This window comes from Procambarus clarkii, chromosome 40, assembly GCF_040958095.1.
Source record: "Procambarus clarkii isolate CNS0578487 chromosome 40, FALCON_Pclarkii_2.0, whole genome shotgun sequence".
Classification (NCBI taxonomy): domain Eukaryota; kingdom Metazoa; phylum Arthropoda; class Malacostraca; order Decapoda; family Cambaridae; genus Procambarus; species Procambarus clarkii.
In genome coordinates this window covers 19204801-19221015 of record NC_091189.1, presented here as the reverse complement: position 1 = coordinate 19221015, position 16215 = coordinate 19204801, and the positions used below count along the sequence as shown (strand labels likewise).

The 16215-nt window shown below is 43.7% G+C and overlaps 1 protein-coding gene across 5 annotated transcripts in view; it reads left to right on the top strand.

The window, feature by feature from the left end:
• Nucleotides 1-15605, top strand: part of LOC123757941 (RAB11-binding protein RELCH homolog) — a 68969-nt gene extending 53364 nt beyond the window's left edge. For 2 of the 5 annotated variants that reach the window (XM_069338804.1, XM_069338803.1), the window contains one exon: nucleotides 10908-15605. The gene's annotated coding sequence lies outside the window, so the exon portion shown is untranslated. The remainder of the gene's footprint in view (nucleotides 1-10907) is intronic. The other 3 variants (XM_069338806.1, XM_069338807.1, XM_069338805.1) reach the window with 3 other exon arrangements.
• Nucleotides 15606-16215: the final 610 nt, after the last annotated feature.

Sequence of the window (16215 nt, the reverse complement as noted above, 5' to 3'; positions counted from 1 at the left end):
CATAGATTATTTGATGAGAAGTTGGCCACTATGCACAATCATGCTATCTAACTTTACAAAGACAGAGGGCCATATATTATAGATTAAAGTATATAGAATAAAGGATGAAGCTGGAGTATTTTGTGAAATGTGATCCTTCCCTTAATTGGAGACATAAAATTAATTGTGACACCTTCCTCATCTGATGTTGGGCTTGTCACCTTCTGTTGATACTGTAATTACTTACTTCCTCATTAGAGAATGCTTCTTATATGAGGGTTCTTACCATCTGTGTATGTAATGAGAGCAAGTCATGAATTTTGTAAGGTTCCAGGATGACTTGAAAAGCTTAGTTTAAGGTTTGTGTTTGTGAGACACTGTCCAAACCTCCATGACATGGGTATTTGTGCTCAATTGTTACCCATGAAGTGTGCATGACTTTTCAGTAAGAGTCATGTGTAACTTTACTTTTGTTAGACTAACAAAAATCATATTACGTTTTGTTAGTCTATTGAAGAGTAAAGTCTGGTTCTCTTCTGGATGCTCCCAGTCTTTAGGTCTGATCTGCACCTTTCACTTTTTTCTTCTAAACCTAAAGCAGAAAATATGTCTTTCTTGGATTCTGACCCTTTTGTATTTCAAATTCCCATTATAATTTTCATGTTTTACATGTGAACGATTTTTAGGAAACTTGTATACAGGTAATTCTTCTGAAACCGATCCTTCTCTCTATCCAGCTCATCATCCTGTTTAGGTAGTAATTGTAATAAGGATAAGGACCATCGTACATATGTTGACCTTATAGGAAATTAGAAAGTAGGAATCTGTACTCTCGAATTTGGTCAAACCAGAAAAGTTGTTGTATTGATGTTGCAAAGAAAACTTAACCTAACCTAACCTTCATAGAAGGTTACCTAATACATGCTATCTGAGGCCCTAATATAGTACATATATGTGCCACACTAGGTCTAAGAATATTTATATTTTTTTGGACTATAAAGTGAATACAGATAGTACCAAATTCTACTATCAAATTGTCAATTATGTCTATGTATGTATGTATGTATGCATGATGGTCCAGATAGTTGCAAAATGTACTATCTAAACAGGAGGATGGGTTGCGTTATATTATATCTGAAAATAATTTATAAGACTAGTAAAAGAAAGTAACTTGGCTGATACATGACCTCTACTTAAGCCGTACTTTTCAATTGGGAAAATATACTGATCTCCATAAGATATGTGCTTGCTGGCAGAAATGTTGTAGACAAACACCACCGTCATTGTAAGAGTTATTACCTAGTTTCAGTTGCTTGTGTAGTAAATGTGACACTTGACACATTGCTAAACTGGTCACTGAAAGGAAAAATTCATTCAGTAACTTAATATACATTATCTTCCACCTGCACCATGAATGCAACTTGGCAAACTCGCAGATGACAATGCTAACCCAGTGGGTACAATATCAAAGAGCAGCACCCAATTCAATGCCTGATCAGTGTCGTCAACATTGAATTAACGTTGAGCCAACGCCACTCTTGGATATTATGTCCACCAGATTACTGCTGTTTCAGCAATTAGCACTGGGTTTTCAGTGTGTATTGAGAGAATGCAGTAGAATAAGGGGAGGTTGAATGTCTTTGATAAGCTGCAAATAATGTTGACGTTGTATTCATGACTGTATCATTATAGCCACTGTGTTTAATGTTTATAAATTATATAAATGGGTAATTTCAAAAGTTGAAAATTTGTGAAGACATGGTTTTGACTGGATTTTATTGAGAAGCACTACGATCCAAGAGCGTATGCCAAAATGTGAGACCTATAATTCATTTGATAGCTTTCCAGCTGATTTGGATGAATTGTGTTGCTATAATTAGTAATAATTGACAGCTTTTCTTATGAGCAAGAAACCTGGGAAGAAGTAAAAGTAATTGAGGGAAAAGTTAAATTTTTAAAGTATTACTGTACTTGTAAATTTGGAAATATGTAAATTTCTGAAGATTGTTCATTATGGTGAGCCTTAAAGTACTAGTGTTTGTCAAATGTTTGGTAGGAATATTATCACAGAAAATTGCAAATCTTTTTGTAATTTTCACCTTTTTGAAAAAACTTTTGAAAAAACACCTTTTTGAGTGTTTGGCTTCTTGTAATGTTTGATTATGGCTAGTTTCTCACGGACACTATCTTGGCGCAGTGATGGGGTATTTGTGTACCCTTTTAGGTAGTTGAGGGTGGCTTTTTCTGCCTGCTGGAATGGTATTCAACTAAAGTTACACAATGTTGTACTGTACTAGGCTTTTTTCTTGGGTCACTGGCTCATGCACCCACCAAAGGAGCCTCCATCTGTGGATGAAATGGGTGGTAGGAGGTTTTGCACTGGCATGGGCAAACTCTCATTTCAGTGCCCTACCCCTGTTAAACAGGACCAGATCCACTGGGGGGACAAGGTCCTGCTTTGGCTTGTGTTCAGGACCCCATTAATGCCCTGGTAGCTGGTATCCCATGACCCTGGTATTCTCTAATTATTGCATGGAAACTTTACTCTTGCACCTTCACAGGCACATGTAGCAGGCAACAAGGACCACAAGTTGTGGTCCTTGTTGTGTCCCCACTTGCTCCACAAGTGGGGACCTCCACCCCCCAAGTGCTGCTTCCTAATCTTAAGGAAGTATCCTGATGGCCCTGTGACTCCTATATTGCTGATCATGGACTCGACAATACTACCTGATCAACCTGATGATCATCTCCCATACCATGCTACTTCTCTGGCAGTGGCATTGCTGTGTCTAGTGCAACCCGTTCTCGCAAATTTAATAAGTCAATATTGACTTATTAAATATGTGCATAGGTGACATACTTAACATAATAGATACCCTTAAAAAAATTCATAGAAAACACCGACCTTACCTAACCTTGTTAGTATCTTAAGATAAGCATCTTATTGCTTCGTAATTACAATTATTACCTAACCTATAATAGGTATAGGTTAAGTAATAATTGTAATTACGAAGCAATAAGATGCTTATCTTAACCTACTAACAAGGTTAGGTAAGGTCGGTGTTTTCTATGAATCTTTTTAAGGGTATCTATTATGTTTAGTATATCACCTATGCACGTAGTTAATAAGTCAATATTGACTTTACGAATTTGCGAGAACGGGTTGGTCTAGTGGCAGAGGTTCATCGTTATCTGCGTGCCACCAACTCTGTTTCAATAGATGCTATGTAGACTGATACTGTCTTATTGGTTCCCTGTTCCAAGACAAGTATATCTTAGGTTGTTTACAGTGTTATCACGTTTAATCAGCCTGTGATCTACCCCCAGACCCCTTGATGTTTGCAGATATGCTGCTGTCACAGTGGCCTTTTCTGATATAGCTTGGGTGGATATTCGAGCTCAGGCTTTTTTGTGGTCAAACAGGGTCATGATGACCACGTTTGACCAGGGACATTAACTATAGGGAGTCAATGCCCCTGGTCCTTGTCGTCCCTGTGTTGCCCTGGGTTGTGGTTGCCAGCTGAAGGTCTCTCCTTCAAATTAGTACTTACTGCCCTTCCTCCTTTCCCCTTATCTTTCTCTATGGATATTTAGCTAGAAAGAGCCATTGAGGGGTTCCCCCAGAACCCAATCATTGAACATACTTAAATGCCTCTGTCTGATAGTCATAGTGGCTTCCAGTCCCCCCTTCCTCCCTTCCAGGTTCAGTGGTTTGCTGGGGTAGTTGTTATCTTCTCAAGAACTGAATGGAGAATTGGCAGAGGAACGAGCTCTGGACTGCCCATTGGTGGTGATCGGTACTATGGAGCTCGAGTTTATTAGAAGTGGATTTATTTCATTTGAAGCATTTGGGGTTTCAAAGATTGTTTTTGTAAACCCAACAGTTAACTGTAAAGTTTTACTGACTTTCTGGATGCTTTTCCAGTGATATGGCAGAATAAAGGTTTGCTCTCTGAGCATACGTGAGGAGGGGCCACATTCTGGCTCTGATCCCCGGTAGGCCAGAGAGAACTCATGCGACTGATGTTACCTTATAGTATGGAGCGATCTCAGCAAGATAGCTACAGGGAACCATTAGGGCTCTTCCAGAAAGAGGAATTTCATTATATTTAATGCTGGGCTTTGGCCCAGTTTGTGGCAAGTCCAGTCATGTTAAGTCCACTTGCACAACCCTGTCCGCTTACTGTATTAATTGCGTTGGTGGTCACTGTTTTCTTGTTTCTTATTTCAATTTGAAATAGAACAGTACAGCTGCACCTTAAACCAAAGGACATCATCTTTTCCAAAATGAGATATCAGCAACACCTGGGCTTCTTTACAGGCATCAACTAATCAACTATGAACTCTCCTTTGTTATGTTTTACTGCATGAATGGCATAGTTGCTTGAATCTCTCTCATTGTGCCCCTCTCATATTGTGATGGCTTGTCCTCCCCTCTTGAAATGCCTTTTCCTTGAACATTTGCACTGCCATTCATGCTCTGTTTACAAACAAGTCAAAACAATATGAGAGTATCAATGGTTATTTTATGTTTATGATAGTGTGCTTTCAGGGCCCGTGGAGCTCTTCTTATCTCATTGGTTGTACCTCATCTTTAGCAGATATGACAGTCAAATTTTGCTGGATTCTCAAACATATTGGTGTTGTTGCAGCTAAAAAAAAAAACAGCGTTGAATGTAATGAAACTCCATTTTCTGGGTGAGACCTGGAGGTTTTCCCTAAGGTATACTGGGCTGATGTGTATATATTATACCTTGGCAACAGTCAATCGATGGAGTTCTTGGCCTACTGGGGACCATGAGCCAGAACCCGACCCCCCTCAGAGAGGCACGAGGAGCAATGGCCTATAAGCACTCCCATGTAGCTGGAAGCATTCTTTGTATGCCATCTACCAAGTCAGGCATCCAGAAAGGTAAGAATCCCAAAACAAACTACTGTACTGCTGGCTAAAAATTGCAAACTGAAAGCCGAACGTGCAAGTAGTAGTCCCCAATCGGAAAACGAGCAAACAAGCATGACATCACAGCCGCTGTGGTACTGTCTACGCATTTCCCCCCCCCTCCCTGGGGAGGGAGAGGGTGGGTCCCAGACCACCCACACTGGCTACCCAACTCCAGTTCAGAGGCTGAATATCAAAAACATGAAAAACCGACGACCGGAGGAAGAGAGGGCTGCCAGGGAGCCTCCAGGTCTCGCCCAGAAAATGGCATTTCATTACATTCAATGCTGGTTTTCTGTGGAGAGCCCCTCCGGTTCCCCGGAGTTACCTAACCAAAGATAAAGGAAAAGAGGGACTTACCCAGGAGGCGGCCGCTACTCTGAACTTGAAGTCGAGACAGCTGGTTACACATGCCCGAGAAGGACCCGGAACGTTAACGAGGTACCGTGTAGCCAGGACTTTGTTTGACCTCCAAAAGCCCCATGCCCGAATGTCAGCCCAGGACATATTACCAAAAACAGCAGCCAAAGCCGCGAACTTACGAATGTCGTGGGCACAGGGATAGACCGCAGGCTGGCTGGACTGAATAATCTTGTAGACAACCTGGGAGACCCGCACCCTGGAACAGGAAAGAAGAAAAACCGGGTCAACCCAAAGCGCATCCCCTGCCACGGAGTCCATGGCGCGCAAATAACGGCGAAGAGCCACAACTGAACACAAAACATGATGCGCCCCCGGACGAACCATCCAAGCATCAACAACCCAAGGACCCTTCAGAAAGCAGCAGTGGCATTCTTCGCCAGAAAAGGTGGAGACGGCTGCAAACGAACAAAATGACCACCAGGACTGAAAAGCAGAAACCCCTGCGCCGGAGGAGAGTATGAAGCTCCCCGACTTGACCCCCCCCCCCCCCCTCCGAGGCCAATGCCAACAAGAAAGGAGCCTTAGAAAAACAGTCCTGAACCAAAGAGACCACCAAAAACAGAGGAGAAGAGAGAAAAGAGAGCACCCGGTCCAACAGCAAGAAAGGCTCAGGCGGCGCATGAGCAGGCGAGAGGTGAAACAACGTCCTAGAAAGCTTATGGAACAGAGCAGAAGTGACATCCGTCCCGAATGCAAGCTGAAGCAGCTCCGCCAGCGTAGCACAATACAAGGTGACAGTATTCGGCATAAGATGATGGTCCAGAAACAACCAAGAGAGAAAGGACAAAACAACCCGATCAGAAATCGAAGACAACCTACAATAAGTCAAGAAATGCCGAAAGTACCGCCAGGAAACTTCAGACTGCCACAGAGACAAGACTCGCAGGCGGGACACTGTCAATGAAGCCACCTGATCACCATACAAGTGGTGATAAACCCGCATCAAAAAGACAAGACACGAAGATTGGAGGAGAAGATCGAAACAGCCATGTACTGAACCGGACCAGTCTGCTGAAAGAGGTAGAGCCATGGGAAGACCCTCAGGTTTGAACACCAAGCAAGCAGGCGCCTGAAACCAAGGCTGGGCTGGCCACCATGGGGCCAACAGGACTACTCTCCCTGTTAAGCCTCCAAGCAAGCCAGGACCTGGAGCAACAAACAAATGGGGGGGGGGAAGAGGTACAGGTAACCCCACCTCAACCAGTCCAGTCGAAAGGCATCAACCCCGACGGTCTTGCAGTTGGGGAAGGGAGCCGCATAAAGCGGGAGACGTCTCAACCACGCCAACGTGAAGGGGTCCACCTCAGGGGTGCCCGAACCTCTGGTAGAACCAAAGGAATGAGGCATTGTCGAGCGTCCATTCTGTGGACAGGGGAATAAAACGGGATAGGCTGTCCGCCAAGACGTTGGACACCCCTTGGATATGAGCCGCCAGGAGAGCCAAACCTCGAGAACTCAGCAGATGAGTCACCCGAAGCGACTAGCAACTGCATCTAACCCCCTCGGTTCAGGCAATGAACCACCGGACCAGTCATAGAGGTAAGCCAGAATCCGAATCCTAACAGAAGCAAATGGATCACCGCCACCTGGGTAAGGCATGTAAAAATGAAAGGTGCCAGATTCAAGCCGAATAGAAGGCAACAAAAGTGGTAAGCATGTCACCCCACGACAAAACCGAGCCAGTCCCTGAACCCCGGATGAATCGAGACATGCCAATACGAGTCCCGGAGGTCCAGAGACACCATCCAAGCGCCCAGCTCCAAAAGTAGCTGGAGCTGGGACAGAGTGGTCATCCAAAAGGAGGGGGCAAAAGACCAAGGGGTTCAGATGGGACAAGTCCAGAATGAACCTTAGGTCTGCACAGTCCCGTTTCAGAGCAGGAAACAGGCGGTAAACCTACCTGAGGGATGCAGTCATTTCGACCATGCCCAAGCGTATCTACTCTAGGATGAACCGACATAGCACAGGGGAAGAGCCTGCCCCGAATCCCCCAAAGGTGGCTCCTCCTCCACCCCCGGAGGGTGAAGGAGGAGCCACCAGCGCCACCATAGGCCGGAGGAAACGACCCGAAATGCCCATGAATCGTGAGACCAGGGGTGAGCAAGCCACGCGATCCTTGCCCACCATTGCTACATAGCCTTCCTGGTGCCTTCTTTTGATAATTTACTTACTTACTTGCCCACCATTGCTACCCATTGCCCCATCAATGGGGCGAAACGCGAAAAGACCAATTGCCCTTATGAGAGCCCAACCAACACTCAAGAGCGAGCACTGCGCCGACCAGACATCGACGGCTCCGCCGGAGGGGCCGGCCCCAAATCTGGCACCACTGGCTTACGACGACCGAAGGAACCCACGAGCCCTGACACAACCCTCCCAGGCAGGACCCCCATGGAACAACCCCCCCCCCCCAAAGAACCAACATGTCCGACAGGCCAGCAACTATACGAAGCCGCCTGCAAAAAATGCCCCACCGCAGACTGCAAACAGCAACGGACAAAAGGGGGATGAAAATCTAAGAGCCAGGGACCCAAGTAGATTCCAAAGAGTGGACATACACCACCTGTCGACTCACAAGGCGAGACGCAAAGAACAGAGAGACCACCTCCTCCAGAATCGGCACAAACAACTTCAACAAGGCAGCTGACACCTGAGCTGCCAAAGCAAACACACCGGACACTGGCCCGGAACCTAGCTCCTCCACATCCTCCTCGAGCCAGTCCTAAAACAGCTCCAGGAGGGAAGAGGAGCACAAGACCAAAGCCATGTGCCCATGGGCGCGTAAATCCTTGGCCACCAGGGACGCTGAAAGGGAGGATACCTGCACCTGTCCAATATCGCAATGAAGCACATGGGTGAACAAACACATTGAGGTGCTCCAATTATTGAGTTGCAATTCGGGTCTCCCATGAGGTAAGCTGCAAGGGCCTCCCGCACCTCCCTCAGCGGGATGCGGGAAGCCAAAAACCTCCGGAGGGCGGGAACCGAGGAACCCAAGGGAACCCGAGGAGGAGTCGAACCCATATCAAACTCGTACAGGGAGTGGGGATAGGAAAATCCCTTCCCCTTTAACAAGAAGCCCCATGTCAAGGGTACCAATACCCAAGCGGGGTCAAATGGGGCCCAAACCTCCGAAGTCAACTCCTCTGCAGCCTCGGGATCCTCCACGGCAGGACCTGAGGTCGAGCCGTCCTCCAAACTCTCTGCCTCTGGAGAAAGGCAGAGTCAAACGGAAAAGCAGGGAAGAAGAGGACCTGCTGGCACGACCCAAAAGCCCCAACAAGAGGAACAGGCTCGAATGCCTCCACCGCCGATCCGGAAGGCGCAGTCCTCGAGGCCACCCGAGTCTCGCCACCAAGAAAGCCCTGCCCCGACTCTGAAACCCTCAGACGGTTGGGAGCAGGATGAACCACAGCAGGGAAAGATCAAGAGAGTGCGGACGAAACCAAAGTCAGGGCGACTAACACCCTCAAGTTCGGGTCCCAGTAACCAAAGCGGGGCAGCCGCAGGGCATCCAGAACGAACCTAGCACATTGCAGCAACCTAAACCACACATACAACGCTTAAGCTGCCTGCACCCGAATGTTAATATCAGTGGACTGGGTGAATTGGAGTACTGTACAAACAAGGAACACCACTCACAGGACTCCGGGTGAAAGGTGTCACTGACCCAACAGGCAGCATGGCAGAGGCAAAGACGGTGAGTGTCACCCTGAGACAAGGGGACAGAGCAACCTTCAAACTTGCACAAAGTGAGATGGGACTCAGAAGACGCATCCATTGGACCAATGAGCCAAAATGGGCGGTTCCAGGCCCTTAGGCCGATTGCTAAGAGAAGCCCGAGCAAGGTACTGCTAAGTAGTTATCCCAGAACTACCAAACAAACAAATATAATGCTGAACCCCCTGCAATGTGTGCAATCACAGGGATCTAGCAGAGTGCCACCAAAATCATACAAGTGGTCCTACAGCCACACCTCCACCAGGCAAAAGAAAAGAAACACCCTGCAGAAGCACACTGTCACCATGAGGAACAGAACCAGCCGCTATGTGTATTATAAGACAGCTGCACAGTACCTTGCACCCCTGCCAGCTACGATGCTACCTCCTACCCAAGGCCAAACAAGGGTAGGTAAAAACCCCAGCTGACCGCAATGGCGGGCAATCACAAGCAGCAAAAGAACCCTGAGGAGGTAGCACCCGAACAGTTTGTGGCAGGCAACCCCAAGCTGCAAGGGCAATACTTACAGGGCACCTAGGGAAGGTGACCCTAGGTACATGCAGCCCCAGTACTTCTGGAATAACACCTGCCTCACACAGCATAACACCTCAAGGCACAGCACTGCTCGAAGATTGAAGCCAGAGTTGATTGACCACCATCCAGCACAACAGTCTCAGAACTGGGGTTGGGTAGCCGGCATGGGAGGTCTGGGACACCCCCTTTCCCCTCCCAAGGAGGGGGGGGGGGAGTTGCACAGACAGCGGCGGCTGTGGTAACGTCATGCTCGTTTCCTTGTTTTCTGATTGGGGAATTCTGCTTGCTCATTCGGTTTTCAGTTTGCAATGTTTAATCAGCTGTTGTTTGTTTTGGGATTCTTATCTTTTTGAGTGCCTGACCTGGTAGATGGCAGACATAGACCACTTCCAACTACATGGGGGTGTCTATAGGTCATTGCTCCTCATGCCTCTCAGAGGGGGCCAGGTTCTGGCTTGTGGTCCCCGGTAGGCCAAGAACTCCATCGATTGACTGTGGCCACGGTCTAATATATACACACATCAGCCCGGTATAACTCCAGGGAGCTGGAAGGACTCTCCACAGAAAAAAACTATTGTCTGTTCCATTTCCAGAAATTAATTCCTTTCTTTGATTTGTACCCTGTCATTCATAACCCAACCCATAACCATGGGTGAGATAGATGGTCAGCTATTGTGAATAACAAACTGTGTGCTTTTAAATGTGACTTATCCCCTTCCTACTACCATAATGGGAAATGTCTCCTGGGCTACGTATTGACCACACACGATTAATTCATGGGCATTTCAATGTATCAAGACCTACACTTTCTTATGGAAAATGTCTTGTCCCACTAACAGTCGTGCACCGCCTTGTAGACGGTCACGATTTTTGGGATGATTAATTTTAAGCTTGGCCCTGGGCAGGGCTTGGGAAGTAGCACTCCCAGAACCCCACCAAGATCCACGCCTTGCATTCCTTATGTTCCTTGGGGTCATTTTTCCCTTAGTAGATTCCTTGGTGAATCCAATACATTGGATATTGCTTGCCTTATGTCCTTTTATTCTTGTATGGACATCTTGACTAATGATTAGTACTTTTTGAGTATCCAGCAACACAGATGGTGCTACATAGTCTTCCTAGCTCAGCACTTTTTGATAATTCTTACCTCATTTTACATCTTACATCAAATGAGGTAAGAATTTACATCTAAATCTCGTCTTATGTCTTTCTGCTCTCATATTAACATTTTAAATGTTATTCTGAAACTCCTGAATATTTTATAGGCTCTTCACCTGGAACTGGACAGTAACAACAGTCTCTCTTCTTGCAGATCATTGTTCAGTCCCTGACCGTCCAAGTGGTTGGACACTATTCCTTCTCCAAATCCTTATCTACATCCCTTCCAAGTTCTGTATAATCGTAATGGTTTTGCACCGTCTCCTGATGATTACCTTACCTTAAATATTCTGTAATGGGGAGTGCTGTATAGTCATCCTGGTTATGCTTTCTTTTGGTAATTACTCTATGATTATGGCTAAGTTTCAATACTAAATGATTGTTTTAGCTGCAGTGCTAATTTTGTTTACAGTTTAGTATTTAGGCTTGCTGCCTAGATAATATTAAATAAATCTTTGAGTGGTAGTTTGATGTATATATTGTCTTTCAGTTATGCGAAGTATGCAGTGAAAGGTTACAATGCATTTTAAACTTTTGACACTATTTATCCATATCAGAACACAATAAAAAATTTCTGTAACTTTTTTTTAAATGTTTTCGGACATAGCAGGCACTGTAGTGTTGGATTGTTAAAATCTTGGTAATTAAGACTTGAAGAATAGAATGTTTAATGTGGCTGTACAGTAAGCATAATTTTTGCTTAATCTTTATTTTCTGTGATAAAACTAGAATGATTTACAGAGATTATATAATTTAAGGTAATTAACTGATTTGTGTTTGTGATTTGTGTTTAGGAGGCCTGGTCGACGACCGGGCCGCGGGGACGCTAAGCCCCGGAAGCACCTCAAGGTAACCTCAAGGTAAGGTAACCAGAAAGCACCTACTCTGAAGAGAGTGAAGTGTGTAGTGATTTGAAGAGCTTGTCAGTGTTTCTATGGCATTGCAAGGTAACCACAAGGTAGGTATGTGCTGTGTAGTATAAGGTACCAAAGACATATTTGTTACTTGAGAATCTCCTTACATTTTTTATAGCATTACCAAAATCATCAATATATTTCACTTGGTAAATCTGAAGTGACCATATTACTGTATATATATATAGCAAAATGTTCCCAGTGGGCACAATATCCAAGAGTAACATTAATTCAACATTAAACCAACGTTATCAATATTAATTCAACGTTACACTTGGATGTTGTGCCCATTGGGTTGAGCTTTACTTAGTGTGTGTGTGTAGCTTCACAAGTGAAAATAAGCTTCATCCAGTTAACATTAAATATAAAGATAATTTATGGTATATCAAGTTTCAATGCAGCACAGACAGAAAACATTTAAATTGTTGTGTAAACATAACTAGCTCTAATATTAAGATTTATTTTGATTTGTAGACTTAATCTGTCCCAGGAAAATTAATACAATAATGTATTGTACTGTAGCCAGTTACAGTACTTATTTGATAGAGTACTATAATGGTTGATGTCCAGGTTAGTTCCTTGATGAGCTGAGACTAATAATGTATTGAAAGATTTTATTGCAAATTCCAGTTGTAGCAGTACACAAGCACCCATTTGCAGTAAACTGTTTTGGCCTTTAGCAAAATAGGGAATATTATGCAGATATCCATGATTACCATATCACAAGAATTCTTCATATATATTTTTGTCCATTATAGATTTATAACTTGTGCAGTAGGTGCAGTGACCATATTTCAGAGCTTAAACCTTTGCGCTGTACTTTGGTCAGTTCCTTAGATAATGATCAGCTCACACAAGACATTGCAAGATTCCTGCCAGGCAAATGTGAATTTCTCATATCTGACACAGCGGGTGTCTTTTCAAGCCATCTCATGCATCTCTCGTTTTCAAGTACACCTGTGCTTTTCAGTGGACTTTTGCATGTATACACGTACTTTTATATGTACGAAACCATTTGCTGACCAGTGTATCCAGTTATCTTCTGTATAAGTTAGCTATTGTTGTGGCCTCATTATTCTCTTAAGTTAATCTTGACTGCTTTGGCATTTCTTATTCTTCCTTCCTCAGCGATTAAGCCATTCCATTTCTGCACCGAGTGTGCTTGGTTCAGTGGACCATATACTCTGGCTGAGTAATTTGCTCTGTATTTTTCACCCCAGGATTGATGTACTGTACCTATTTTAGTGCAATTTAGTATTTTCCAGCTTCAGTTCAGTTGGATACACCATGTCTTGGCCTATTCCAGTTTCTATGCTGTCCTAGCACTATGTCTAATTGGTTGTTTCTCTGTTGGGGTAATAGGTCAGTTTTAACCATGAGCTAAGCAGTTCTGATGCTGTTTGTAAGCATCTTGTTGTTTGGCTTGGCCTAACAGTGCTTAATCAATGGTTGCAAGCCTCTGATGCTCTCTGCATGGTTGGGTTTTACTCACTTTTAGCTAATTTCCATCTGGTTGCAGCACTATTTTGACTAATTTCTTGCTTGCATTCCTTGGAAATGGCTGGTGGCAAATTTGTTTAGTGCCAGACTTCTTGTGGGAGTTTTATGTTTGATCAGTGTTGCTACCAGGGCTATTTAGGAGCCCTCCACTTTGGATGGGTTATGTCTTAGTTTTAGGGGTCATTAGTGTCATCTTGTTGGGTCTGCTTTTTTTTCTTCCCTAGGCAAAGATGGAGTTTGACAGTTCTCTTGCCTTCCCTATAGGTACCAAAGGGTCAGCCAATTGCATTGCCAGAGGCTTCTGTCTGGTTACTGCTTCCTTTTAGTGTGTATATGCTGGTTGACTGTCACTTCCCCTCTACTTTCAGTGATACTTGCACTCCTTTGGTCTGTTGAGAGTTGCAGCCTCTTGTCTGCCTCACTGTTAGTTCGTTATACATTGGGTGGAATTCTTTGCCAAGAATTTAAGTGATTTAAGACTGAAAATAATGCTGAGTGCAGATAAAAATTATCTGAGCAAGCCTATTCGTTGCTCCTATGTCTTCTCTTTTTTTGTTTCACCTTACCTTGTGCCTCGGTTGTAAATTAGGTCACGTTCCCAGTTGTGTCCGTTGACGGTACTGGTAGTGACAACTGTGTAGGTTGTTGACGGTACTGGTAGTGACAACTGGTGTAGGTTGTTGACGGTACTGGTAGTGACAACTGTGTAGGTTGTTGACAGTACTGGTAGTGACAACTGGTGTAGGTTGTTGATGGTGCTGGTAGTGACAAATGGTGTAGGTTGTTGACAGTACTGGTAGTGACAACTGTGTAGGTTGTTGACGGTACTGGTAGTGACAACTGGTGTAGGTTGTTGACAGTACTGGTAGTGACAACTGGTGTAGGTTGTTGACGGTACTGGTAGTGACAACTGGTGTAGGTTGTTGACGGTACTGGTAGTGACAACTGTGTAGGTTGTTGACAGTACTGGTAGTGACAACTGGTGTAGGTTGTTGACGGTACTGGTAGTGACAACTGGTGTAGGTTGTTGATGGTGCTGGTAGTGACAACTGGTGTAGGTTGTTGACAGTACTGGTAGTGACAACTGTGTAGGTTGTTGACAGTACTGGTAGTGACAACTGGTGTAGGTTGTTGATGGTGCTGGTAGTGACAAATGGTGTGGGTTGTTGACGTTGCTTCTAATGACAACTGCTGTAAGTTGTTGATGGTGCTGGTAGTGACAACTGGTGTAGGTTGTTGACAGTGCTGGTAGTGACAACTGGTGTAGGTTGTTGACGGTGATGGTAGTGACAACTGGTGTAGGTTGTTGACGGTGATGGTAGTGACAACTGGTGTAGGTTGTTGACGGTGATGGTAGTGACAACTGGTGTAGGTTGTTGACAGTGCTGGTAGTGACAACTGGTAAAGGTTGGGGGGTAACAACCAGGTAACCGACAAAACAGAGCAATACTTTACAATCTCTCTGAAGCCTCATTGTTTGGAGCAGGCGTTTTGATTGTAGATGACTGAATCATCTGATTGGCATTTTAGGCTTGACTGGGAAGTGTCCATTGCCTTGCTTTCCCCTACTAGTGACTCACAGGATCGGCTTGATAAAACTGCAACATCTGGAATGAAACTTCAATGGCCAGGCAGGAAATGGTTTGTGTCCTTGAAAAATTTAGATATTACTTAAGTAACCAAGTGGCTTTCTAAAAATTAAAAAAGCTTTTTATCTACTCCAAAAGCCTTATTGTTTATGGGAAGATGTATTGGCCATAAATACTGTATATACAATTAATTTTTTTCACGCAAGTAAAACGTTTTTATTCTTACATGCAGGGTATTAAGTGCCTATTTCAGTAGTTAATTGTAGCCATTTATAGCTTAGATACTGCTTGTGGTCATTAGAGAATAAAAAGTTTTAGAAGTAAATGTTTGAACTGGGTTATAAATTTGCTCAGCTCATAATAGGAAATCGCTCTAAATAAAGTTAAGACTTGTAAGTACTTTCACTGATGTCATGCAGTGATAAAATTAATTGTTCCGTAGTAGTAATATAGTATTAATATGAATTGTAAAGTATTATTTTTGTGGGGTGGTAGGGCAAATTATTTTAATATAAACTTTTTTTTTTATGTACAAGATTAGTATATGGCACAAATATATGTAGTTAATATTTTGTTTAGGCTGTGAAAAAACATTCCAAGTGTGCAAGATCTGTATTTTATTAAAGGTTGCTTGAATTCTGAAGAATAAAAATCTCTATTTCCTCTTACTGTAGATTTGAATTAACTTCTTTAAGATTTAAAATATAATGTATGTAAAGAGGAGAATAGTGTGTTGAGCAATGATAATTGCTTCAGAATGTCACTCAACCAGACATTACTTGTGCCTTCAAAGACATATTCTGTAACTTGTTTCTTACTTGATAGTTCAATTATATTCATTGCAAAGTTTATATGAATATTTTTAACCTTATGTTTACCTAGGATTAGAACACATATAAAGGTTTTAATTGTGGAACTACAATCACTTGTGTCCATGGAAATTAAAGAAAAAAAGATAAACATTACTAGTACTGTACCAGAGTACCAGTTGATTTCATGTGAAAAAGAGAATGTGTAACTCTCAGTATCTCGAGTAATCCTATAGTGCAAAGGCAAATCCTAACGGATTCTCTCATATACATACTGTATAAAAGATTAGCAAGAAGACTGGGCCACTGATAAATGGGACAGGTCAAGTAAGTGATAAGACAAAAAAACATATTGAATGTAATGAAACTGTTCTTTGAGGTTGGGCCTTGGTGGCTCCTTACAACTAGCATTTTCAGGTAGCTTCACACTAATGAGTCACATCACCCTTAGGAGTTAATAATGGCATACCACAGACCAGAGCCAGAACCTGGCCCCCTCTCATAGAGTCTTTGGTAGTAGGGGAGTGTTACAATCACCCTCACTAAGGAAACATCCAGAAGGTAAGCAAAGCAAAATGGACAACTACAAGGTTCACAAAACAAATGAACCATCCAGCAGTTGGGTCAAACCACTAGTTCCAGCTAGCTAC